This window comes from Gasterosteus aculeatus, chromosome 15, assembly GCF_964276395.1.
Source record: "Gasterosteus aculeatus chromosome 15, fGasAcu3.hap1.1, whole genome shotgun sequence".
Taxonomy (NCBI): domain Eukaryota; kingdom Metazoa; phylum Chordata; class Actinopteri; order Perciformes; family Gasterosteidae; genus Gasterosteus; species Gasterosteus aculeatus.
The window spans coordinates 10438380-10466276 of record NC_135703.1 but is presented as its reverse complement, the minus strand read 5'-3'; the positions used below and the strand labels follow the sequence as shown (position 1 = coordinate 10466276).

The following is a 27897-nucleotide window of genomic DNA, read 5'->3' as shown; positions in this document are numbered from 1 at the left end:
AAGCCCAACACAGAAAGTGCTGCTACTGATCGAAAAGTGGATTTTGTTCCAGAGCAGGAAACTGTTCTTGAACCGCCAAAATAATCTGGGAAAATCTGCCCATTTCTCCAATTGGAAAATATAAGATAGCAAATGTGTGCTAGATGTAACTCTGTGGGGTAGTTAGCACCTTAGTGCCCTGTCTTTGAGGGTGTCTGGTTGTCATCATGGCTGATGGGCAACAGAGCGGGCAGGTGGGGGCTCAGCCCCTGTATCGCTGACAGTTTTGTAACTGTAAAAGATATTATCCAAGGGGAATGAAAACAGCACTCGGCGGGATTGTCAGGGAAGACAGACAAGTTAAAACAGATGATGCACGTCCTGGTGGCTGCCCCATCACTTTAGTGCCCCGCTTGCACATGCAGCTGTGAAGAACCCTGGGTCGCCACATCTGGCCGAGCTTACCTCGAGGCTGAAGGCCGGGGCCTGAGGGGACAGAGTGTGGAGACTAAAGGAGACCTGTCAGAATAGACCAAAGAAAAGGTCTACTGGCTACAGACAAGCTAAATGCGGAGAGGACCCAAGACATGGTTTCTGCTTCTGTTTTGTCCCCATCGGCCTTTGCAAAATAACACCTCACAGGGAACTGGATGGCTTTCATTTCAGTGTTTACCACACGTGGCTAGCTTCTATTTACGGTAGCTCAGGGTGCTGGTGTTATAATGATGCGTTTAAGATACCCAAAAGGGGGGAAAACAGCGTACACAGCTTTCACTGTTAAAGATGATGTAACACTTTGTAATACTTTGCAGTTTGTTGGAGTAACTTTGCTTCATTGAGATAAGATTCTTTTACGTCAAAGTTAACATTGTCCATCCTCTTAATATGGAAATGAAACAGCGAACAGGTTTATAATATATGATTTTGTATGTTATAATATAACAATCTTCTGAATTTAAATTGCATGCTGAAAATTCCTACAAAAAAATCCCAGAACTATAATATTGTGCAGCGTTACACACTAAGATGACAGACGCAGTACCTTTGTGAAAGGATGAAGTTTTCTAGTCTTTGAACCACTGGATTTCCCTGCTCACTCAATAGACATCCAAGCTCGTGGCACTGGGGGCCTGAGAGGAGAAGAGGCCCGGGCCAGAGAGGGCACAGGGCAACATGGGGTGACTGAAGGACACAGTGTGGGGTCACACAGGGGCTCTTCCTGCTCCGCATGCTGCATGCCCCTCTGCTCTGGAGGCCACCGCCTGATTACTGTGCTGGGATTCTGCCGCAGAGCGTTTTCATTAGGGAGAGGGCCAAGATCATCCGGGAAGGTTCCGGCCCATTAATACATTTGAAACGCCGAATGAAAGGAGGGGGGCTGTCGAGGGGCTGTGAAAGGGGGGGGCTGTGGATTATTTTGAAAGGGGAGAACCCTGTGGAACGTCCATGTGAGCCTTAGTGAATAAATGCCTTGTGGATCATCTTAACCTACCCCCCCCCCCCCCCCCCCCCCCCCCCCCTCACGCCCCCCACCCCTGTCCTCTCTCTAAGATCTGCAGCCAATTTTCCTGCAATTTAGAATAAATTGTTTGTGAAATCCATGTTGATCCTTCCACAGGGAATCTATTCACAAGAGATAGAGAATGGGGGGCTTGGCTGGATGCAAACCCGCAGTGAGAATGGGAACAATGTACGGAGAATATGGATAATAACATCACCTGCTTCCTGTTTCAAACGTTTGTACTGACAATCACTGCATGCTATAGTAGCATTAGTAATTCAAGTTACCTCATTCGTACGCTGAACAATTAGACTCGAACAGATGTTTGCACAAAGCCGTGTACTTTTGCTTTGTTTTTAGAGGTCTGCGGCTGGGGGTCAACACAAGCTTACAAATGCAGGGACTGAATTTTTCGAGGTTTTTAATATCTTACATGTTCTCTTCACTGCCAGAACATGCAAGACAGCAGGTTGGTCTGATTATACTGAAGGTCAATTGCACATCTGACCTTAAATATAATATTTCCCAAGCAAGTAGTTGCACCACTTTAGGTGTTTATTTCCATTAACCAAGTCTTCATGGCTGGTAGGAAAAGAAACCCCTTCAGGTCAGTTTCCAAACTCTTTAATATTTTATCCTGTGTGGCGGTGTAATGACTGGTATTGATTTTTCATCATCTCTTATTAATGCATTCCGGTGCCACAGCAAAATGCTAATCATATATTAAACCTCTCTACAATTTTTATTTGAACTTCTTCAATTACTGTAACCAAGTAAGAGCATATCTCAATCCAAGGTCTTCAAAACCTGTCGGCTGCATTTTTAGAAGTCTGCTGTTGAAGTGTCTCCCAGCAGGGTGTTTAACGTGAGCTGTTTTAAATAAAATGCTATCAGCTCTCAGCAGCCAGCCAGGGAAATAAGTGTCGGCCATGCAGGCTATTAGTTTCTGCCCTCGTCCAGCCATTAAATCCTGATTCATTTAATATAATAACAATAGAGGCCAAATATGACCCTGCGCGCTCCACTGGCCCTACACACACCACAGAGAGTGACCCTGCCAATAACACAAAAGACGGGCCGCGGCGTGCCAAGCCACTGCGAAGTGAGCTGTTTAAGCCTGACGTGTGTTTTGTCATTGAAGCACGACAGCGAAGAGGCTGACGCTAAGCACTGAGCAGTGCTAAGGGAGCAGCGGGGGTAAAAAAGACTCTGGCTACTTGGCAGCAAGGATCACAGGGTTTGCCAGCACAGCTGTCCGGCAGGCTTCTCGTTCAGAGCTGCTCCCAACGCGAAAGCCGCCACCGATCTATCACTGCAGCAGCCGGGCACACAAGGACACAAAGGTGTAAACCAGCCTGGAGGAGAAGGGCTCAGCGGTGCGCTGACACAGCTTTACACGCCACGATTGGTCCTCGTGGACTTGGATATGTGCTAAAGGGATGTTATTGGCTCGTCGGAACTGATTATATGATGTCTTCATAATGTGGGTGGGTCAGTTGCACACTTACATTGTGATTTTTGGAAGGATTCCTGACAGAATATCTGACGCATCGCTTACTTACAAAGGACTCCTTGTTTGCTCAGCCCATTTATGGACGGAACGTTTTAAAGCATGTTATTCAGTCGACTGCTGATAACTTGCAGGGCGCCAGGCTGTTGGAATCTTTAGTCAGGAAGACAATGGTAATAGAGTGCAGGCGTGTCTGTCATGTGGCAGGTTTTTGTTGACTTTCATTATACCTCTGCTATATTATCTCATGCCTACATTCTGAGTCCAATCCCGTGGTTAGGTTTTAATCTCCTGACGCACTCTGCTCACTCCCCTTGCTGTCCTGTGCCACACAGGGAATCAGAGGGGAGTTATATTACAGCACATGAATCACAGCAAAATGAAATGCACTCCAGACGCTCTCACATGGTTTTAATTTATGCCAGAGGGCTGCGGATACAAAAAAGAAATGCATTAAATGTAATCTGATCACTTCATTCGATGCTGAATTTATGAGGAATCGGACCTTGTCTGGCTGAGTGATTTTAAAAATAGACAATAGATAGATAGATGCGCAATAGATAGATTACAGATCTTTAACCCTGGAATATGTAGAAAGTAGTATTACCTTTAAGAATATGTCTTAGTTGTAGAAGCTTTGACCACTAGGTTCAGTGCGGGCTCCAACTAAATGATTTGTGATTTGAATTAGTTCCATAAGATTGTAATTTATTCAGCAAATGTCAGCCGCACAGAAAACAAGAGAAAACACATCCAGAGATATTCATAACCAGTCACTTGAGGAATGTGTTGATTTTTCCACTGCCAATTTAGCTGGGATTGACTTTCTCCGGCTCCTCTTTTGTGGTCCACGTTGCATTGATGTCTCAATCAATGCAACTGCAACCGTAAAAATCATCTCTCATTCAGTGTCCTCAGAGATCGAATCAATTTATGAGTGCTGGATATCTGTCTTTCGACCAAATCCATTATGGTCAATTCAACCCAGCAGGGCATTTGGCTTGCACATTAAGAGGTCCACAGGCATTTACAGCGGAGTGAGGAGACGCATCAAGTTTTACGCTCAAAGCCACAGAAACCAACGAGGGATTAGTCTGACTCATCACTTGACATTAATGCCTTGTGGCCTTAAATGAGAAGTGCAAAATGCTGTCAGACTAAAACTCTTTTTATTAAATGACAGGAAGTTGTTTTTAATCTTTTGCTCTGTTGAGCAGATAATGCATGGCCACAAGCAAGAACATTAGCATACAATCACACCATTTGTTCCAGCTTGTGTGTGTGTGTGTGTGTGTGTGTACGCGTGGACTTCGGAAGTGCATCCATCAGCAGTTTCAGGCCTGTGCTGAAAAACAAAACTGCCTCTTCCTTCCTTCAACTCTGACTGCAGTGCAACTAGTGACACCTGGTAGGCGAGGATGTCCCAGTGGAAGCAGAAGGATGTGTCTCCTTCAAATGTACTGTATATTTGGAAAACCACAAGATGTGTGTTCTCAGGCTCGGACAGAGTGTCTTCGTTAAGAGGAGTTGTTGATGTTCTTGTGACAGCAGCTTGTGAACATCTGTGTGAGGAAGCTTTTCTCCCTTCACCGCCCCCCCTCTCTCTCACTGTGAAATCAAGATCAACTTCAAACCCTCTGCTTGTGCCCATCTGTCTGCTCTCTCACTCCGCTTCATGGATGCATTCCTTCCTCTACACAGTGCCATGATACCTCCTCATATAAATACATATGTCGCCAGATTTTAGCCATGCCAGCGGCAATATCAATTGGTCAACTCATTTTTTACTGACTGAAATGAATATTTCTTGGATGGATTTCCAATAATTCCTTTTGTGCAGGCCGATCACCAGAAAGTGAAATGTGCTCACTCTGGTGATCGTTAGCATGTTGACATTTTTAGCTGTTTGCCCGAAGAAGGAAGGGCATTTCCATCAGCCTCAGCTTATAGTGCAAATGCTTACATTCCAAAATGCTACATCATCATACACAATGTAAAATCTATGAAACTCAACTCAGTGAAACTGCAAAAAGAGATCGGACTGATTTCATATACACAGCATGTAAAATCTACTCTGTCAACTCTGCAAGTTTTTTGTTTTTTTGACCATCAATAATAAGCAACCTTTGACTATCTGTATAAAAGAAAATTCCTTCATCGTTTTGCATGACACTTAACTTTTAACAACCTCCTTTAACCATCTCAAACTAACACATGGTTGGAGATTTGGAAAAGTGGAAAGTGCATATCAGGGGATCTTTGTTCAAAGATAATGCAACAACTGAAAATAGACCCCAAGAATGAAGCAATGATTGTAAGGAATGCATGTGTTCTTTTCATTCTGTTGTTTCTCCAGCTGTGCCGCACCTATCTTGGGGTAATTGCTACAATTGTATTCTCAAACTGGAATTGTAAAAGGCCTGTCTGAATGTAAACAAACTTTAAAACGCGCATCCAGAGCAGCAGAACAGAATCACAGGCAGCCATGTTTTGACAAGTACGTGATGAGTGTCCGCGCACTTGTGTGCCGGTTTACAATTAGACAAGCTAACTATCCTCAAACCCGAGCCGACTCTCTCTCTCTGCCTGACTGCTCACATGAGCTCTTCTTTTAATGTCAAGTTCTGAGCGCAGTTTTCCAAACTTTCTCAGTTCAGTTAAACAAAGAGAGACTACTACTGTATTCTATTTCTTTGCTTTCTCCACTGCAAGTGTTGAAATAGTTACAAGGACTTAGTGGCGGGTTCTGCAAAGATGCATTGAAAAAAAAAAAAAAAAAAAAGGGAAAAAGAAAGACTTTTGGATCTTGAAGAAATTATTCACGGCTCTAGTTCAGAGGAGCGCTCGTGTGATGGGCTGTGACAAGTGTATCGCTCTAAGCACGTCCCTGCCAGCCTGGAACTCGTTGCCGCGTGCCTTCCAAAGACACCATTAGCGCTCTGAACTGGGTGAAAGGCTCGTCATCACACTCTCACAGAGGAACGGGAAGAACCATGGTAGCATTTCTGAGATTTGGCGGGAGTGAAGCTTGTTTTGAAGGCTCGGCAAAGTGCTTCATGTGATCTGAAATTTGACTTTTAGTCTGCAGTATCATGTCATGATCTCGTCAATGGTGTTCTCCTATTCAGAGCGGATGGAGCAAGTAAACACATTTCATGTGTTGGGTGTTTTGTACCAAGATTGGATTCAACCTGAAACCTGAAATTTTGGCCCATTTTAAATAGGGACTAGAAGCAAAAAACAGAAGATGCTTTCAAAGTGACTTCAAAACACCATGGTGCTTTTTTTTCTGTAATTGCCCTGTCCTCTGTTTTTAGGTCCAGACAAAAAGGATTTATGCATTCAGAGATGACAACAAAGGATCTTTGCTTTAGGCCGAGCATGAGGACAATGACATGTCACCCTTGTACACACACATCAGAGAAAGTAATGGGACTGGGGCCATCCCGGACTACCATAACGACCCCACACTTTCCTCTCATGCATGTATTGAGATATGTGCGTCTTTGTACCTTTGGTCTATTTTCTGTCTGCGACTAGGCCTCCAGCTATACAGATGAGCCGCGGACTTGAAGTTGAGCGCGGCCGCAGACCTAGTGCCGTCTGATGGGAAGAGAAAGGGTTCAAACGAGCCGAGCTGTGAATTATGGAGTAAAGCTCGCTCAGAGCGCCGTGTAAATTAGCCTGGTTACGTATGCACAGGCCTCCTCGTGCCCAGAGGTCATACGCCAACCTGAAGACAATGGTGACATCAGTCACACGTTCTGCGCTTGGCAGAAAAAGGAATTAACACAAAAACATAACCGAAAAAGATGTGCTTTGATTTATTCATGTATTCCGTGTTTTTTTTAATATTTTTTACACAGCCAAACTTCTCCAACAACATCTTTGCACGGCAGGTTTTTGTTATTTTCCTTATCCATCGTTCTGCTGCAACCCGTCAAACACAAACTCCCCCTTATCACTAAATGAGAGCGAACGGCTGCTTCCTCCTGACAGGTTATTATTGATTCATTTCAATGTGCTGTCATAGTTAGAATTGCCAAAATGCAGTGTTGGACTTAGCATGTTGTCCATCCATCCCGGAGCAGTGAGTTGTGAGGAAGGTCACCAACTGACGAGTCAAACCGTCATCTTAAAGGGCATTTTTATTCTGACAGTGATCTGCTGGGTCAAAAACAAACAAGTCTGTCTGTCAGAGTTGTAACAAGAGTGAAGAATCTGGTCTGCCTGTGATTGCTTCCTCAACAACGCAGACGTTTCCCTTCAGAAAAGAACATGTCTAAAGAATCCTGTGAAAGAGTTTGTTGGATGTGTGGTTGGCGGGATTTGCGATCATTTGCATTTCATCCTAATATTTTACATACAACATGCAAAACATGCTTCACTAGTAATCTTGTGAAAGGGATAGTTTGACATGTTGGGAAATAGGATTTTTGATATGTTGTCAAAAATAGATGCTACGGTTTAAAGGAAAAATATAGGAAATCCACCAATGTTAGAGATTAAAGTTTATTAGTGAGAACTACTGCATACATGTGTGAACAAAGAACACACTGTTATGGCTCCAGAGGGAAATCTGCCGCTAATGATGTCGCCTGAGTCGGCGTGAGTTAGGGCTGACCTCTACAGGTTTGAGCTAACCACTCCTCTACCTGTCTTAAGGCTATATTACATACTGCTGAACTGCCTGCAGGGGAGTTGCATTGTGGGCAAAGCTTTTGACAAGGATGAAGAATACAATAAATGAAAGAGACAATATGATCAGTTGTGCTGCACCAATATTAATAACTTTTTTACTGTCCATGAAACTCCAACAAACAATCCCTCTCAATCCGGTGTAGACACTCACTCTTTGGTCCTGGCTTACAGCTCCTTTCAGCATTTCTCTGCACAGCCCAAAGCCTTTAAAACGGGGGTGGGCTCCATAGTAGCCATATCGTGAACTGTATTCCTTCTCCATTACGACATAAATATGTCATCAACAAATCGTATCGCAATGTGCATAGCTTTACTACGAGTACCAACAGTACCACAAGTAGCCAAGTAGTTGGTAAAAGTAGCTAAGACGCTACACTGTCACATGTCATGGTGGTGCGATGCCCGTATGTGTTTATGAGAGGGACGCATCAGAAGCATGGGGATCACACACACTACCAGTATTGTCTGCCCCGGCAGAGCCTTGTGAACCGGTGAACCTGCAAACCTTGAAATGCAGATCTGAGGCCTGCTGAGGAGTGATGACAGCTGTCATAGTAGTTCTGTGATGAAGTCAAACAAGAGAGAGCGGGAGGGAACGAAAAGAGAAGAAGCAGCAACTTCAACACTTTTGTGCTGAAGACACATGCTATCCGACGATGAAGTGGGGAGAAGTGTGTTCAGTTCTGCTACTCAGCGTAAAATGTGTCGGATGGAGAAACAAAAAAAAGGCTGTGAGTGACCACTTGAAACAGTGCTGCGCTGCAGGGGTTTCTGCTTCCTTTGTTTAGATGCTAATATGCTGCTGTGAAAGCAATATGGAATGAAGGGGGTCCTCCTCTGCCTTTGATACACATTACCCCTCTGCATCTTTTTTACTATCCTGGCACAACACAGATAGTATCCCTTGGAGAGTAAATGAGGCCCTTTTGTTGCAGGCTGACCTGCAGGCACTGAGCATCCATTAACATAAGCATATGGATAATATCTAACATTGCTGGGTTGTGCTACTGTGTACAATAATGATGCCTCAATAACACGGCTTTGTTCTACGTGTTGTACAATATCGTGCGCTTCTCTGGGGGACGATAGTGCGGTCTCAGATGGTCAGAGAATGTTTCCAATTCAGGTTGCATAGTCTTCGTTTATCCATAATTAATGTTAAGCAGAGATTGTTCTCAAAATATTATCTGCCGCACAGCCTCAGACTTTGTTAGTGACCGGGTCATGTCCTCAGTTTTCCGTGTGAAATGAGGCTGCCTGTCACACACGGGGTCATTGCTCTCACTTTGTGAGCCGCTGTATTTTTGAGGGTGTGTGGGCAGACTTAAGTGAGACCCCGAGCAGGAAATGGACAGGAGGGGATCCAAATGAGTGATGGAGAGACAGAGTTCGACTGGGGAAAAAGGAAAACACCAAACTAAGAGCGAGGACCTTCTCAAGTTTCATTTTAATAGCACAGGGCCATTTTTCTCCCTTTACGCTAAGCAAAGGAATGGCCATTAGGGCCTCTCTGTAGAATGTGTAAACCTCCTGCTATTAAAACCACAATTTGCACTGTCAGCTTCTATGAGCCAAATCTATGACCATACTCCAACCCCTCCCCCCTTTGCGCGCCTTTTCTCCCTTTTGTAACAACTTTCAGGCCACAATAACCATCATCAGTTAAAGGCGGTGGGTCCATTACACTTCCCCTGTTCACACAGCCATGCATTAAGCTAATATTATCTATTCCCAGAGTGCCCCGGCCCTTCACACACCCCATCAATTATTAATCTCCCTGCTCACAGCTAATGTTTGGTCTGAATTATTTAAACCTATCTTCATTTGTCAATAAACACAAATGTTAAACACAGAATGGTGATGGCCATGAATTACACTGTAAAAAGGTTTATGAGATTATTTGGATGGGAGGTGATTTATGGATGTGCTCTTCAAGGGAAGGACAGAGGTTTCTGATGGCAGGGAGAGAGAAGGGAAGGGGAAGCATCTGCACAACAGATTTTGGATTATATTCAATACCATAAAAACATTTGCATTCAAAGGAGAAACGCTATTTTCAAGCCACATTTCAAATTTGTTTTCATCTCATCCTGTTTCATAATGAATAATAATGCAACATTAGACAACCCAAATCTTTGTCCCAGATATCTGCTGAGGCTGAAAGCTCTTACATATTAGTCCAGTCCTCCCTAGGGTGCCATTACTGGTCAATACCCCTGTAGTGAAAACAAAATGAACCCGTGCCTCTGAGATGTCCAACCTGTTAAAAGCAGAAATGAGCAGACATGAGCGCGACCTCTGGTTTGGGTCTCGCTCTGAATGGGAGGCCTATCCCGCCGCAGCCTTTTGACTAATGAGGGAAAACAGGCAAAAGTCACAGTTCTCCCTAAGCAAACACATTTGGATATTATGGATGACCTGCGCGGGCGGGACGAATACGAGCTCTGAAGGGTGTGAAGGATCTCGGCTCGGGGGCTTAGCTGCCTGGCAGACAGATGTCCCCAAGGAGGTCTGTGCGTGGCACCTCCACTTTGGAACGCTGGGTGTTCCTCGCCATCTTGCCCTGTAGCGCGGAGGACGGCTCGGAATCTGTGGGGACAAAGGAAGAAGACGTCTTGGTGCACATGCTCAGGGAGGATATCAACGGAGTGGGTGGGATTGGTTCACCTCCAAAATACCCGAGACTCTCAATCCACCTGATGGTCTGAATCGACAGATCATGTTTCACAGCGCACAAAGAATGGCGGTCTGCAATCACAGAGATAGGAAAGAAGAGCAGCCACACATTTACGGTGACACCCAGGGGTATGTTTCTTCATTTGATTTCAGATCACTCACTGACATTTTCCCTGCATTCTCAAAGTCCACATGTGATGCCCCCCTCCCGTGCAGTTCTTCGCCACACCACCTAAATCCCCACCTCCACGCCGCTGTCTCTTCTGTTGGGTAAACAAGGCGGAACCCTCGTCAGCGCAGTTAAGCTGGCGGCTCGTGACAGAACGCTGAATGACTGATTTAAGGTTTCAAGTGAGCAGCTTTCACAGTTAATTAACCTGCTGATGGCCGTGCGTGTGTGGAGAGGAGCGAGCGATTCAGGGGAAGGAAACCCTCCTCGGTTGCGGCCGCCATTTCGAGTTAAGACAGCCACGCGCGTTAGTCTGACACCCGGGCTACAAGCACAGCGATCACTCATCGGTGTCTCTGGAAGCTGCTAGTTTCTGCGGGTTTGGCCTTGTCTTCTCTCTTCACCTTCAAATATAGGAAAACTAACATTGAAATAAATCAAGTGTATATGTGTTCATGATTGTCACACGGCTGCACATTTGGCCCTGCTGGAAAAGCGGACAGCTTGCTAAATTTTTTAAGACAGTTCACGTTAGAAGCAAAGCTTACACATGCTTACACACGGTGGTGTTTGGATGTGATCTTGTTCTTATCACTGTGAAATCTCAAACAAACCCAAAATAATTTCTAAATGGGTAATTACAGAAGCCACTCACTCACTCACCGACTCCCCCACTCGCTCACGGGATGTCTAAATACCGGCGACTGCTTCACCCCTGTGAAATCTTCAGGAAGATAGCAGTTAAGCTGCATTTATATATGAGCTAATCACTCCCGCTGTGAATTTCCAAAAGCACTTGCCATTCACAATGGGAGATCAGGGACTTGGCGGTTGAGATGTGTGCTTGATTCGCTCCAGGCTGCTGCGATTGGGGAAAAACACACACATCTCACACTTTGAACATACAACATTAACGGTCATCAGTGCTTCTGCACTCTCAACAGGTTCCTTTAGAAACTTGATCTCTGTGGTGCTGAAAGCTGGATCTTCACCTGTTAGCAGAACTCCCACCAGTCTCCGGGGTCACTGTGTATTTTTCTCTGGTTTGCCACCCAGGCAGGAATGCTTGGCATGACAGGATGGTGTGTGTGATTCATGCCTTGATAATTACAGTGTTTGCTCATTTTTAGCAGCTGACTATTCAAACAGATGCTATTATTATATTATTTTTGCTATGCATTTGAACTTTTTCCAGAAGACTAGTGAAATATTTTAATAGCATTTCTGTTAAACAATACTCGTAGAGGTGTGTTTTATTTCTATCAACAGTTACTTTAAAATCTTGGTAGAAACAATTTATTTAAGTGGAAATGGGCACCCTGACAATCTACACCGATAGCATAATTGCCCTCCAAGACGGAGCTTTCGCATATTCATCTGTATGCCAGTAATGTCAATCTTGGCTAATTTACATCCTCCTTGAGGCAATGCGGCAAAACAATCTCCCAGTGAGGGCAAAAGCATTGACAAACCCAAATAAAAACATGTAAGTCATTATTGACTCTTACCCTTTTTTAACTACTCTCCTAAGGATGCTATAATTGTCTATCCATGTATATGAGTAGCTCCAGGTTGTTTCAGATTGCTCTTTGATGAGTTCATGTATGTAGTCCCAGTAAATGCTGGTATCTATTAATATGGACTGTGAGATAATCAGGAAAGCATTTAGTAACAGATTTCAGATTATGTAGATATATTGCATTATTAAGTCTAAAACAAGATGAACAACCTATAATTGTTGTAGGATCAAAATGTGTGAGTCAGAGACATTATCAAATTCAGCATCCACATGTAATATTCATCTCCAAACAACTTGCAATAGTTAAAGTGCTGATGTGTTGAGTGAATAATATGTGAACGCATACAGTCCTGCTTTTTCCTTTAAAGTGAAACGATAATGTAGAACAGAATGCTGCGCCACTGATCTATGGGACTCAGTGGTGCAGCATTCTCCCAAGGCACTCTGGGATGCATTTAGGACATGCATGGAGAAAACAATGGCGGGTGTATTACCAGAAAAGATAAATCTATCTCATTAATCCCCTATTCTCCCAGGCTGGGAGGCATATCTAAGGGAACATGCAGAAGCAGTATTGTACGCTAAGATCTTCCACACAGATGGGCAGAGAAGAGGAAAGGAGAGGAGGAGGGGCCACGATGTCAATCTGTGCATCATTAGACAGTGCAGCGATGGCGAGAGGAAGAGAGGGATTACCAAGATGTGGCTTTCACAACAAAATGATCAATGACGTCTTTGTCTTGTCACATAAAATGTGCCTTTTCTTTTCAAGCCATTCATCCACAGTTTCCACAGGGAATTAAAACAAAAGAGTTACAATAATAATAATAATAATATATATATATATATATATATATTGTTGCATTGAGTATTATTGGGTTATTTTAAGATTCTTGCCATGTTCCAAATATAAAAAACTTAAATTCAATCATAGTATTTATTGACTTGGTTGAAATCTCTCGGTCAGTGGTTTTCCAGCCCAGGATTCCCTTGTAACCTTATTCGGCTGCATGTTCAAATTACCACCAGTAAATTCAATTGATTTCAGTCAAAAATGACATTGATTTTTACCCATCCGAAATGGCCAGGGAGTCCATAAAACAGATAAATAGGTCATAACCATTTTACCAGCCTGTAGAATCCCACAGAAAGATTTAAGGGGTCATGAAAGTCTGATGGTTAAAAATAAAGCTTGTATAGCATCCTGCAAAAGGCCAACGAAATGTAACAAGAATACTGCATTACAAAGAAAGCTCCATCTATAAATAACAAAGTGTTGATGGCTGACGGCTTTGAACACACAGAGACAAATTATGTTTCTTTTGTGGTCTTGAGTTCAAACCAAATCAGATTTAGGCCAGGAAGTATTATTTTAAGGAGAACATATTTATTTTATTCTATAGAGCTACAAAGAGTGAAAATGGAAGCATACTTCTGCAACCAAAGTTGATTGCAAATTCAATTAGGCAAATTCCTTTGCTAATTTTGGAGTCTTGTTGATATGTGATCCACCTGAAGCTGGAAGATTCTCCGTCTGATAACGGCAGTAAATGAAAGGTCTTTGGTCTAAATGGCAGCGTGTTGTTTGAATACCTCCATTGTGCCGCTAAGAAATGCTTTTGGATACCAGGAAAACACTTTTGGTTGTTTCTAAAATACGTTTTGTAAGAATAAAAAACTTTGCTCAGCGGCACGTCAGCGGTGGCTAAAGAGAACACTGCAAACGCTGTTGATTCGCTTCCCATCCAACTTTGAGATGCTCACAAGAGGATAAAACTTTCGCGATTGTGGATTGTTTTTTTGATTCCCTTACAAACTTTATACTGTGGATGAATATTTTTAAATTGCACTCTTGGAACACACACACATCATGGTCGATAGTCAGTTGACAGGTAAACTATTACTAATTTATTTCTCACCTAGAGAACCTAGCTAAGAGCTAAGGAGGCCATGTCTTGGAGGGGGGGGGGGGGGGGGGGGGCAGCTAGATTTCAGTCCTGTCAAGCTTTTATTTCACCTGTCAGGACGCTGACGGACGTACAAGTGCTTGTTTGCTCCTCCCGTCGTCTTCAGCTGCATTGGCCGTGAAAGGCTGGACGGAGGAAATAGACGGGGCGCACATTTCAAGGACCCCCCCCCCCCCCCCCTTGTCTTAGTTGTTTAGCTTTGCTTCATGAGGTGGTGGGATTTGTTGGAGTAAGCGTGCACTTTTTCGTTGACTTCGTACTCCGGAGACATCGTTTTCTTAGGAGACGAAGCTGGAGGTGTGGTCGGTGGAGGCGGGGATGGATTTGAGGGTCTGCGGCAGACGATTGTGGATCAGGAAAACCGTCCGTCCAAGAAAAGAGATCCGGTTCAATCCTGCTCAGCCACACAAATCCAAACAAAAAGTATGTGTTCAAAAGCATCTTCATGCAGCCCTCCTAAGCCGTAAATGAACGCTGAGTGATCTGCTGAGAATGCAGAGTGCTTCTTGTCAACTCTTCAAATCCCCCACATCCTTGTGGTCAAATCGACAGTGTAAAATCCTATCCGCTTTGCAAATTTCATTCAATGCAAAATAAAAGCAGAAATATGTGATTATCACCAAAGCATTACATTTACTAGCAGATATATAGGTCTTTTATAAAAGTGTCATGTTCTGTTCTGGTTTTAAAACTCCACTCAGATGTAAGCGTTCGGCTCAGCCGAATCCACATAATGACATCAGATTATACCTCTCAAAACCATGAAAGTAAATATATCTTTCTGCAGCCTTGGCTTTGAGGTTTGTGGGGTTGAAGGACCGCTGGACGTGCATCAAAGCTTTTGTCTTTATTTCACTGATTTATCAGGAAGTAGGGAGACTTCCTCTCTGTAAACGCTCAAAGTTTTAATGATAGATTTGTGGAAAACAAAGAAGACAGTTCAGATTTATAGACACACTGTTATTGTCCCATATTACATAATTAAATTATGATTTTAAGCCAAATGGCAGCAGAATCATCAAGGCAATCAATGACCACATCGGCTTCAAATAAAGATGCATTGAATGCTTTTGGAAAGGGCCAAATTACGTTTACTGGAGTGTAAGGCTTGAGGTTGATGTGCTTCCCTTAAACATTTCCAAGAGGAAAATATTGCACTTTTGTACTCCACAACATTTATTTAACAGACAAAACAGGAAATCACAAAATTGCCTCGGGGCTTTATAATGTACAGATGGTAATGCATTTATACAAACTAGCCAGCAGCCCCACCTTTACCTATACAGAAAACTTCTAAGCTAATGCAAATAAAAAGAATAGCTAATTTGTGATAAATCCGTTATGATAACGCAATGACTGTTGCGTTGTGCTGTTATTACCTCCACTGAAGGTTGTTGGGCCAAATGTGGGCATCAGAAACAAGCTGTGAACACAGCACTTACATGCTGCTTACAGTTTGAAGAAACCAGTGGCGTGGTGAAGGTTCAAATCTGAACGTGGCAGGTAACGAAAATAAATCACTCGTTCAGAGTCAGAGATACACTATTACTACTGTTACACAAGGAAAGGAAATCAACAGAACGGACTAAATGAACCTACGTTTCTATCATTGGATATTCCTTCTCTGCTGACTGGTTTTCTGTGATGTGTCCACTGGCAGAAATGAGTTCTGGCTGAGAGGTGGAGTCCACGTCTCCCCCTGTCTGTCAGCCACAAGGATCCCTGCACGGGGGAACTTCTCAATGGGCCTTTGTCTTGGTCGAGTCTCCTCCTCCGGCTCCCCAGTCGTCCTTTGATCGTGTCAGGCTTCTTGCTCTCTTTCCTCACTCTCTGTCTACCCTCATGGGTCTGATGATCCCCCTCCTTCAGAATCCCAAGTCAGGTGACACGAGGTAAGAAAACACTTTCCAGGAGAGTCTTCTCCAGCACAGGCCCATATTATCTTTCCCTTCAGTGGTATTTCACTGGCCGAGACTGGGCTCAACACCTGTGGATATCATGCTGCAGAAGGCTGTCAAAACGTGACAATCCCCGAACTTGACATAGCCATTTTAGGAATGAAGAAAATGTCTGGTAATATTGTTTTACGACGGCTACTTAGGTAGCGAAACCACCTTGGGGCTTGTCTTTGTCTTTATTGTTGGAATTACTCACTCAAACTAAACCGGGTGACGAAAACAAATCAGTTTGGAAAGTTTCTTTATTCCGTGCAGAAGCAAACCCCATGCCCCCCTCACTTGTATTATCTCTCTGTTTCATCTTAGGCAGTGTATTGATTTCTGGATATACCCTGGTCGTGTCCATACATCTCGTCCGTTCTTTAATGCCTCGGTTCAAACACAGGAGGTGCGGTTCCTCTGCTTTGCATCTGGTGCCGCTGCCCAGCTCCAAATGCCCCCAAACTGCCAATAACATTGATGTAATCCACAGGCATTTTTGAGCGATCCTGCTGTTGTGGGGACGTAATGACAGGCAGTGGAGGCCTGATTGGATCTGCACTACAGCGAGGTCGGCCGGCGCACAGTCAACACAGCCAAGCATTGATAAAGTGTCACAGACTTCAGTGCTTTGATTAGCCCTTCGACTAATGCCATGCTAAGCAGAAACATTACTCTGCCCCCGCTAGCTATACAGCTAGAGGAGGGGAGGGCTCGCTGAGGGAAAGAGAGAAAATATACTCTACAGGGAAATTAACCAATGCGGATGAAATGGTGTACCAAGGAAATTCTTGGATAAATTAACAACGCAATTACATTACATGACACACTGCAAGATGGATGAGGAAAACTTGGCTGGTATTATGTTCTGTTTTCCAAATTGCAATTTATTTGAGGGCTCTAATGGATGCCGTATTAAAACATCTTGGGCTGCGGTCAGATTTCATTGTGTGTCACCCAGACGTGATTGATGACCCTCTCTTCCACGCCCCTCGACTCCCCCCCTCGCCCCCCCCCCCACCACCACGTCCTCTCTTGCAACCTCTTACTTCACTCTCCTACGCTTCCCCCATGCTGCATTCTCTGCACATTTACTGGGAATTTTAAACATTAGCAACATCTATATGGATCCAGGAGTATGCGATTGATTTTCTTATCACTTAATTTCCCCGCTTGCTGCTGCAACAGGGCGATAAATTCTGCGCTACTTGCATACTGAGAGCCGCAGTCCATCTCTTCTCTTGATCTTTCGCTTTCTCTCACCCATAATAAACTGGTATCAATAATGCCAGTTTCTTATAACCCCACCCTCTCATCATCTCCCTCTGATCTCCCTTTGCTTTTTATGTGCTTTTGTTCCAGTTGCAACGATAGCTCCAGCTATTGCCGAAATGAAAATATAATCAAAAGTATTTTTATTGCTGTAGCAAATGCATTAGTGAGCAAGGGACATCTGGATATCATCCTCAGCGAGCTCGCTCAGCTATGGCAATATCATAGTGGCTTTATTTTACCATTCATAATTACTCACAGGACAGTGAAAGACCACATGCTATCTGCTTTGAACTTGGGGGGGATAAGGTTTGCCCAGATTGACCCGAACAAACGTGAAGCAACCCAATCCTTGATACACTTTGCCCTTTTCAATCATACACCCCCCCCCTACCTTTTACTCTCACTCGGAGGTGAGTGGAGCCTTCCGGGGAGGGAAAGGTTAATAACATTCAGAATAAATCAACGTGCGGCACATCCCCTGGATGACATCAGCGAGTGCTCCTCCAACCCGTGGGTCCATAAACAGCTTTGTTTTTTTTTCAGGTTTGTTTCAGATGTGAGAAATCGGATAAATAATGAATGAGCCGCACTGACGGGACACATATTTCACTTAGCGGAAATGGCGTTAATGCAGTCGGCCCGCATTACCCTCCCAATCACTGAGAAGCTGAGAAGCTGCACGGGGAAAAGGATGTTCAAACAACATTTAAAGAGTGGTGAACGCGCAAATGTAAATGACCCGCTTTAGCCCATGAGAAGCACGTTAGTTCTGGTGATTAATTGGAAATCAGAAAAAACTTCATTAAGAATGATTATTTGCATTCATGCAAGATAATCCTAGAATAACAAATACTGCTAAAACAGAAGGCGATTCGGATTAATCTAGAAATGTCCCTAATGGTGACCATTTTTTTTGCTTTGAATAATTTCATTGGACGTTATGTTTCTCAGACAAATCATTTCCCACACCACAAAATTGCAGCACTTTACATTCCTGGAATAAAAATGAAATGATTATTTGTACTTTTTGGGAGGTATATAAGAGGAAACTACTTCATATGCAGCCCCATGAATTTCCACTTTCAGGACTTTGATTTCTGTTACGCAAAACGGCTGAGACGTAACTGCCCAATCTTATTCTAATTGACTATTTATTTATGTAGTCCCAACAGAAGTATTCTCTTTGTGGGTTTTGGGGAAATTTAGCGTGACTTCCCCGTTTCCCAGGTCTCGATAGTTAAAAACAAGAGTGGGCTTGAAGTTCTTTTTGGCCATCACATGGCTTTTAGAGGGTTTGTCTAAACAAAGTTTGGGGTTTGTAAATAGCGAAGGTTATCTGGCCATCGAGGCCTCCAGATGGCGGCTGAGCCAGACCACCTGCTATGGAAATGCCTTTGCTGTGAGGACTGGGTTGGATATATTCAGACCCTGGTTCTACCTTCTTTCTCTTTGTATCTCTCTGACACACACACACAAACACACACACACTTTTATAGTCAACATGGTTGGAGCAAGGAAGACTTTTGCTCCTTTTCCCCTATGAGCGTCTCTCTTGACTCCCCTTTAACTTCCTCCCATCTCCCCCATACTGACCCCCATCACCCTCCCTATACTTTACCCCCAGAACACAACAGCTGGACAGGGGAAGGGCTTTCCTGCAGGTCCAGACCTATCATGTAAAAAGATGACACATCTTTTGAAGAAACTGGGCAAAAGGAAGGAAGAGGCAGTTTCACGAGAGAAAACACAAACAAAGGTGGTCTAATATGATGGTTGCCAGTGGCAGACAAAGAAAAGTGGGAGAGAGGAAAAGGAAAAATTGCTTACACAAACCCTTTGAATGACAGCCTGGAGACCTGAGGCATGAAACATACACATTGTTTCGAGAGCCTGAATACAAAAGAATGGATTTTGTGCTCCTAATTCCTCAGCTAGTGTTAAGATCCAAGTGAGTATCCGTTTTCTTTCTCGGATTTGGTATTTTTAATACTTTATAATCCGGTTAAAGAATCTCCGTTCCATAGCTGAACATCTTCGGCAAAAAATACGAAAATATTTCTACCGCATTTATCTTTATGTCAGAAGATACGTAAACTCCCTCTGACAAATAGCCCCGTCTCCATTGCTTTATAGTGAAAACTCCTCCGCTCCCAAAAAAACAATTGTCTGTTTTGACACTTGACTTTGATCAATAGAGGTTCAGCATTGTGGTCGAACACACGGCCCCTCGCCCACAACCCTTTAACAGGTCATGAAAATCCCCACTGTACATCAAAACCACCAACGCACTCCCTGCCGCATCATCCAACATGACACATGTGAGAAAACACTGACCACAACAACAACTCGGCCTCTTTGAGGGTGAAACGCTCGAGTGTTTATTTACGTCGGGCGGCCTCCTCGCCTGTCCGTCAGTTGTGTGCGACGCGCCGGGATCTTTGAAGTCATCGGGGGGGGGGGGCACGGCGCTGATGCAGCATCCCTCCCGGGGAGCGTGCAGGGAGGCGGCCATGTTGGCAGCACTTGTTGAACACACATGGGCAGAATCAGGCACAGAGGGTTTGATCGGGGAGAACCTGCTGTTCAGTGGACTTTTGTGGATACAAGTTAATCGTAGGTCCTGTTGACTGTACTAGTAATAAAAAATGGTTTAATGGTTTTAATGTTTTTTATGAAGCACTTTGAATGGCCTTGTTGTTCAAATGTGCTATACAAACATATTTCACAAATAACTATCACAGTAAAGGTGTCAGGATTCAATATACTTTTTGATGGTGTAAGCAAGGCGATATATTGGTATTTTTAACATAATTGCATAGTATAACAAACCCTTTAGTTTTTAATGCAATTAAAAACAGTGGAATCTGCATTTGAATTCTGATTATTTGCATTTAAACAATTTTTTATAAATCTATGTACTGTTTTTGAAACTATTTAAAAAAATAATATGGCAATATTCAAGTGTATCAAGATTTTCTCACAGTCCTATTGGAGGAGATACAGGAGATGTGGAGAAAAGATCTCCAGTTTTATCCTCAGTTTCAGATCCCAAGATCCTCAGTTTTACTTGCGCAAGGGCTCAAAAACACACACACACACACACAACATGAGGTGTATGTTGTCACATCGACAGCCACACTTTTTGCTACAACCACAGATCTGCATACAGGCGCCAACCTCCACCCCGGCCCCCGCTTCATCCCACACCGTTAATTAAAGCTGAAAGGTTACAAAAGGTGGGAGCCAATAACAAGGCCACATATTACATCGAAGTTGCTTCTTTTCCTAACACCCTCTCAATAATTCATGTTATCAGAGTGTCTACAAGGAAGCGATGCTTCTTTTCCTCCCAGAAAGCCTGAGACAAGTATCATCTGTCCTCTGGACTCATTGTAAGTAAGGAAGTGTGGGTAACAATACATACCAAGTCAGCCCCTGCCTCATAAATAAATATAGTGATTGTTAATGGGGTTTAAAATTACTCGTCCTCTTCTCCCCAGCCGACTACTAGTGTGACCACTGTGGCATACAGGCGCATGGAGGCTACGTGCTTCTCCAGATAGAATGTCTGGCACCAGTGATACCACAAAATAGCCACAATGCCTCCACTTCCACTTCGTCCTTGTCGTCTTTCTTATCACCAGACGCATCGCCTCCCTCACCGTTTCATTGTTTCAAGGTGGATGTTTTTTCCTCACCTTTTCTCTTGTTTTACCCCAGTAGAGAGCAAATAAAGTACCGTTTTTTTTTCTTTTCCACTGTCGGTATCCAAAGCTGCTTTTCATTTTCATGTTCCTGAGTGTTTACTGATTTCTATCAGTGTTTGAATGCCATTACGCCTGCGGCCACCAAGGCTGTCGCACTTGAGGTGAATTTTGTTTATCATCCTTCTGAATTGATTTCACTGCGTTCAAGCATATGCATTCAACTCTCTGATAGCCCCACTTGACTGAAAATAACTACTGCTTAGGAAACTGCAAAGATGTGGAAATATGCTGTGTGCCTTTTAAAAATCCCTGATGCTGTTATGACTTTTATAGTAATGTTTTTATAATTGAAAAATAATATAATCGCTGTATTCCTGTACAACACAATTGTACTTGAAAATATATTTTTCTTCTGAGAGTGCACAGAACACGCTCTAATAGAAATGTAAACTGTCTGTGGTCCATGTTTATATAAGCATTGATAAACATCATGAATTCAGGCAGCATCTGGTCTTAAGGACAGTGTTTATTATTCTACTGTAGAAGAGAGATGATCTATTTCATCAAGATTCCTTTGGTTATGTTTTAATATTTCCGTTTGTTCATGTTCGCATCCATTTTGGTTTGAAAAAACTCACAATAGCTTTACTTTACTTTTTTTCATTGTTTCATTTATGATTTACTATTAATGTTATTGTCATTATTATTATTTTGTTCTTGAAAAGGAATAGAAGATCAGTCTTAATTCGTCTGCTTTTTTCTCCAGCATAGTGGGGTGCAGTGTTCCTTAGAGCTGCAGCTCGATTGCATGCCTGTATCTCCCCCTCCAGGACAACTTGCATCACAGTCCCATTCTCCCTCGGCATTAAGGGCTGTTAAAGGCGGCAGTTGGAGAGCCACGCCGCCATCTCCTTCCTCAGATTCTGAGTTCTGTCACTCAAATCAGCAAATGAAAAATAATCAAAATCAAATATCCAACAGCCAAGTCACGCTCCGTTCTGAGACAAAATTGTTCTCGGAGGGACGTGGGCAATTTGCCTGAATTCGGTTATTCCCAGCCCTGTTCTCGTCTGTGTTCCCTGCTCCCTAGCGCCAGCCTGAGCTGATAACAAGTGAGTGCACTCCCCAGAATGATGGATGGGCCTTAGCCATGGGCTTGTCAGGAGAGGGTGCAGGGCCATATGGAAGTGGCATATGGAAGCTCATAGTAGAAGATGGGGCAAAGGGAGGGGAGTGACAGAGATATACATTAAAGACCCCGCTTTGCTCTTAAAAATGCAAGGTTCATCTGTTTAGTGCGGAGCATCAGTCAGTGGCGCTTGCTTCCGTTGGACTGGAGGCAGACAAACACGGGCAGATGCAAGAGGTTGTCCTTAAGTGATTGCAGCAAGTTTCTATTTTCTATTTTGCCTTTTTCTCAGTGAGGCCTACAGCAATAATTTGCAGCAGGTTTTTGAAGCAGTAAGAATCCCAGAGAGCTTCAGCAGAAAAATCCACTGCAATACGCAACCTCTGTTTTATATTCAGAGCATTATGTATTGATTCAGTGTTGTGCTGTTGTCAGTCACATTTCATTTCCGCTTTAATTCAGAGGGATGCCTGCACACTGGTTTACTCATGCAGCCCTGTGAACGAACATTAATGATGTCTTCAGATCACATCAGTCCTGATCAGTCTATTTTTACCCTTCCATCTTGTCTCGTCTCTGAGCGCGTGTGCTTCGGTGTGCACTACCAGGGAGGTGTGTCCCTCTGTCTGTCTCTCTGTCTTTCCTAGTGCCCTGCGGAGTGTCTTTGGGCCCCCGAGGAACCCTGTTTGATTGTTTAAAGCCCTTCTTAATTGGCGCTTTGTCTGTGCGCTCCTAGATGAGGCGGGACACCCACGGCGGGGGTTCCCGTGGAGACCGTGGGCCGTTTGACAGCCCCCACGGAGGGGCCTGTCCCACAACCCCTCAAACTGCCAGCCGCATGACAGCGGCCCAGCCTGCACCACCCTGGCCAATTAAAACTCAGCTGTCAGCACAAGACGCTGTACCAACACTGGGTGACTGAGTGTGACTGTGAGATGGCAGAGAGAGAGAACGCGTGCGCGCTTATGCACGTTTGTGTTGGTTGTGTTTTTTGCAATCGTTAGGCGATAAATAGAGCCCTCCCACCTACAGTACACGTACAGCGCGCATTCGTGTTTAAGTGTAAGTCCATGCGTGTGTGGAAGTTTTCTTTGTGAAGTGCTCAGCAGACTGGCTGTATTGGGTTACATGCAGACAGATTTGTGATTCGGAGTAATCACTTAGGATAAGCCCTTACACCATTTTATCTGGTCATGACTCTAGGCCAAAGTCAATACTCATAGTATAGTAATGAGTTGGAGCGAGCTGAGCACGTTTTATTAAGGCTCTGAGGAGGGAATCTGATGCCAACCTGTTTCTCCTTTACAATATCTCATTCTCTTTCTTTCACACATTTTCTTTCTCTCAGACTCTGTCTGGCTGCAGCAGCTATCAGACCTCAGGCCTTCTGCTCATAGGTGGTAGCAGTGCCTCATCTCTGCCTTTTGTTGTCTAACAAACGTAAATAAATCCCTTTCACACGGGATAAGGGGAATTATCGGCACTCGCACAAACCAAGTTGTTTTTTTTTGCAACGTTGAGCAAGTCCCGTCAAAATATTCGCTAAAAATCTTATATTTATGTTTAAGACATAAAATCACTGCAAAACAGGTCTTATGTGAGGAGATTACTCTTGAATGACAAAGATGAGTTAAATCCCCCTTTGGCAGGATCCAGATTTGTAATCCGAGATTCCAGCATTGGGCATAGATTCAGTTTAATCCCCGCTGAAGGCAAAACACAGTTATTGGAAACTTCTCACCTCGTCATAACCATGTTCGAGCATCACATAAAAGCTCACTTCAGCAATACGAAATCCTCAGCATTCTTTTCAACAAAGGGGATCGTCTTACCTTATGGTCCCCTCATTGGATCCTCCGCCTCTCTCTGGTAGATATGCTATATGCAGGGAACAATGCAACATTGTTGAGGAGGTGCATAGCATTCTACCCTTGGGCTACTCTCTGAAGGAGGAGAGAAAGATGAAAGATGTAAGGAGCAAGATGTGATTGACAGAGTCTTTCTTTGAGGGTAACTAATAAAGTCAGATTCAGAAACTTTGCAGCGGCGTATCCACCTTTCACTTGCTGTGCGGCTGAAAACAAGATATTCTTCTACTTTTGTTAGAAAAATAACCGCACGTTTAAATGAGCAAAGCAACAAAAAAAAAAGCATTGATAAAGAAGCACAGGCAAAGTGAAGGCGTGTTAAAAATGGACATGTCTTTTTAAAACTCTTTTGCGGCCAAAAGAAACAAAATAGTTGAAGGGGTCAAGGACAGCAAATAAAAGTAGACCAATCATAATGTCCAACTATAGAAGACTTTTTCATTAGAGATATTGACATAGATTGTGCTTGACTACGTGGTACTTTAATGACATACACATGGAAAAAAACAAACACACACACTCAGAGACACAGATGCACTCATCTCATCCTCTGCGTCCTGCATCTGGAAGTTGCTCCATGAAAAGTGGCTCCTTCCTGCTCTCACTGGAAACATTTTCCAACCAGTGGAAGGCTTCTTCTGGAGCTGGCCCGCATCCAGGAACACTCAGGCTTCACAGCTGTCTTACAGCATTTAAACGCAGCATATGGTACCCAAGTACCATTGTTTCACCGCTAAAGACCCTGTTTTTACATCAAGGAAAAAAAGCCATTTAATGTCAGTTTCACTTGGTGAGGGGAAAAAAAACAAGTTTGGAAAATGAAAACTAGGCTGCAGAAAGAGTGATGTGCTCTTTTTCTTAGGTTACTTTCTCAGACCATCACTAATTTTGGCAGTGATGACATTTAGATTCTCAGCCTGTGAGTTTGTGAAACAACACCATCTGTGTGCTTTCCTCTAATTAGGGTAATAGCCACAAATATTGCTGCAACAGTTACTCATGACAAGCTGTTACATGCCAATGTGTGAGGACTTTGGGTTTGATAGGCACAAGTTAGCAATCACGCTGATGTTACTGAACAGCGAGGCTGCATTTCAGTAACAATCAGCAGACCTCCTATTCATCTCATTTGGCGTTGTTCCAGCGTTGATGAATAACACGAGAAATTCTGTAAAATGATTTCAATGGCATCCTTTAAACATGATCTGCTTCTTTAAAATGTTCTTTATTATCTAGTAGGCCATTTTTTATGGTCACATGTTGATACATTGTAAAAGAAATATTATCATATTATCATGTTTTCAGACAATAAGACCTTTCTGCTGCACGTGACGAGGGCATGACTGCAATTACCGAGCTTCACCTGCTGTGCAACGCGCTTCACATTTCCTCAAAAACAATCCGACGTTCATCTTCACAGCCTGACAAAACATTTCATTTTTCAAAACACAATACATCACATTATCTTCTCAATCTACTTACTTCATTTTCTTTGGTACCATTTGAACCCAAAATCTGACATTAACAAATGGAAGTTAATTTGCCTCCCTCAGAACACGTTATAATCAGTCTAAAGGTTAATGTTTCTGCTAATTTATAAATGCAGGATTGCTGTCAGCATGAGGGGGAAATGGTTTTGAAAGGCCTGACATTGTAAATTAAGCCTGTCAGATCGTCTCTCTGTGCTGGCGGATCAGAAGATGCCGCAGTCTATGATGTCAGACAGGCAGGCAAACAGCCCTGGGGGACAGACCTCGCTGCCTCACTTCCAAACACCGGAACGTCGGGGAATTATGTGGATTTGGGAAAAGGTAGCTGGGCGCACAGGCGGGCGGCCTCACCGTTAGGGCCTGCACTTGATGGTCTAAAGTGTGTGTGATGTTGATGGCTGATGAGATTTTAGCTAATTTACGGAGACTCACAGGGGCGGAGCACTGGGATGAAGATGTCATGCTCTACCGTCGCGTTGCATTGTGGGAGCATGGCAGCCAGATCGTAGGACCATGTGTCTGTGATTATATTTGCATTGTAAAGCTTTTTTTCCCCTCGTTCCGAGAAAGAAAGGAAAATAAGCTCCATCAATTGGCATTTTAGATGGATAGATTAACTGGGTAGTTAAAGTTGGTAATGAATGGCATGTGTGGGAGAATTTACATTTAGGAAATTCTATTTCTGTGTCAATCAGACATGATCGGCTATTCTGGATTAGGGTTGCATCAGCTAATTATAAATCTGTTTAAGTTTAGTGAATAATGTTGTGCATTGGTTTATGGTAACAATTAACAACTACCTCAAACTAATACAATTTCATCATTTTAAAGGATTATTTTAGCTCCCTGTGTCTTCCAGGAGTGCAATTAATAACAAAAATGACAAGGCAGATAGTTATCTGTAAGCTAGTTAATGTGAAGCTTCTTAACTATTGTAGTTAACTGATGCATTCCCAAAGGTAATCCTGCATATCATATCTGCATATACCACAAACGCCTATAAGCATTTCACATGCTTGTTGCACAAACAGGCCTACTGAGTGTACAGGGATCCCACGTTTCCACATTCCTCCCACAGATGTCTTCTTAAAGGCTCAGTTTTTTGGTTTGGCAGCATATAAACACTACGCTCCGGGTTCCTTACTCTGTTGGTAGTGAATCCAAAGCCACAGCAGCTTCTAAGCATTTCACCCTCGTTTGCCAGCGGACAAAAGTGACAAGAAGGCCCCTTCATCCAATATAAAGTCAATGGAAAGCGTCAATGAAAATATTTTTCCCCCTGTGGTGTGGGTGGGACTTAATAGCGCTCCGATCTCTCTGTTATTATACAGTTTACCCTGCAGGTGCGGCTCTGCGCTTGCATTGGCTTGAGTTAAGAGATTGCCACAACATTCAATGAGCTTAAAGTCAGATTTTTTAGATCTCTGATATTTAGACGCAGTGTAACTGGGGTGACCAGACTCTAACAAGTCTTTCTTCTAGTGTCACATACATGTTGTATTGCTGAATTTGACTGTAAGGAAAAAAAACACAGCATTGCCAAGTTCACATCAACTATCTTTCCTCTGGGATTGCTCCATTCATGCTAAGTATTACGGAGCCTTGTGGGATGGAAAGAATTACAGCCCTATAGTAGAGCCTATAAGCCAATCAGACATTAGGGGGTTGTTCCAAGGGTACAGGGGGAAACAGCCAAGCTCTGACAATCACCAATCTAGTACTGCTGGTTAGATGATGAGGTCAAGAAGCATGTTAAAGATTATATCAAACCAGTGGTATTCACACACACACACACACACACACATACACAAACATAACAATTTTTATCCCACCAAATTTCTTCCTCGGTAAGAAGGAATGGCAACCGACAGATTTGACATTTTCGACTGTAATCTGTATAAAGCTTTGAGTCGGCTGCAGGTCCTTTTTTCTTTCTTTCTTTCCCTCTCTCTGCCGGCACACACACACACACACAGAAAAAAGAATGACCAGACCAGCTGCAGATAGATGGAGGCCCAGATATAACTGGACTCTTATCCGTCAAGCATCTGTAGCAGTTTTTGCTTATGTGTGTGTCAGGTCCCAGTCTAATGGTGTCTCACCTGACATCCTCACAACCTTGTACCAAACAAGCAGCGCTCTGAAGGAACAGGAGGAGAATACTAGGATCCTTTTGTAAAACAGGAAACCCGTCGTGTTTTCCATTGAAGTGACAGAAGTATCAAATGTATTGTCAAGATGTTACATACGTAAAGAGAGAAATGCCTAGCCTTTAGTCCGGTGCAATGCCGTGTCATATTGGGAAGATCGTTGTTGCGCATGCAGCAGGTGTAGGAGAGTAGCCATTATAGTAAGCAGGTGCTTATGCTGTCTGAATTTGGCCGGAAATTGCATTATTCTTAAACTTCCTCAGGTGGTATTAAACCGTTGGGCTCCCTCAAGTCTATAAACTGAAGGCAAAAGATGCTT

At 43.4% G+C, this 27897-nt stretch overlaps 1 long non-coding RNA gene across 2 annotated transcripts; it reads right to left on the bottom strand.

Moving 5' to 3' along the window:
• Positions 1-7065: 7065 nt before the first annotated feature.
• LOC144388338 (uncharacterized) lies at positions 7066-15856 on the bottom strand. 2 transcript variants are annotated; one of them, XR_013452664.1, is made up of 3 exons: positions 15402-15856; positions 14264-14416; positions 7066-10280 (listed from the first exon to the last, which is right to left on the bottom strand). It is a non-coding gene; the product is annotated as an uncharacterized LOC144388338 (long non-coding RNA). The 2 variants fall into 2 exon arrangements; XR_013452665.1 differs by having other exon boundaries at positions 15622-15856.
• Between the last annotated feature and the right edge of the window lie 12041 nt (positions 15857-27897).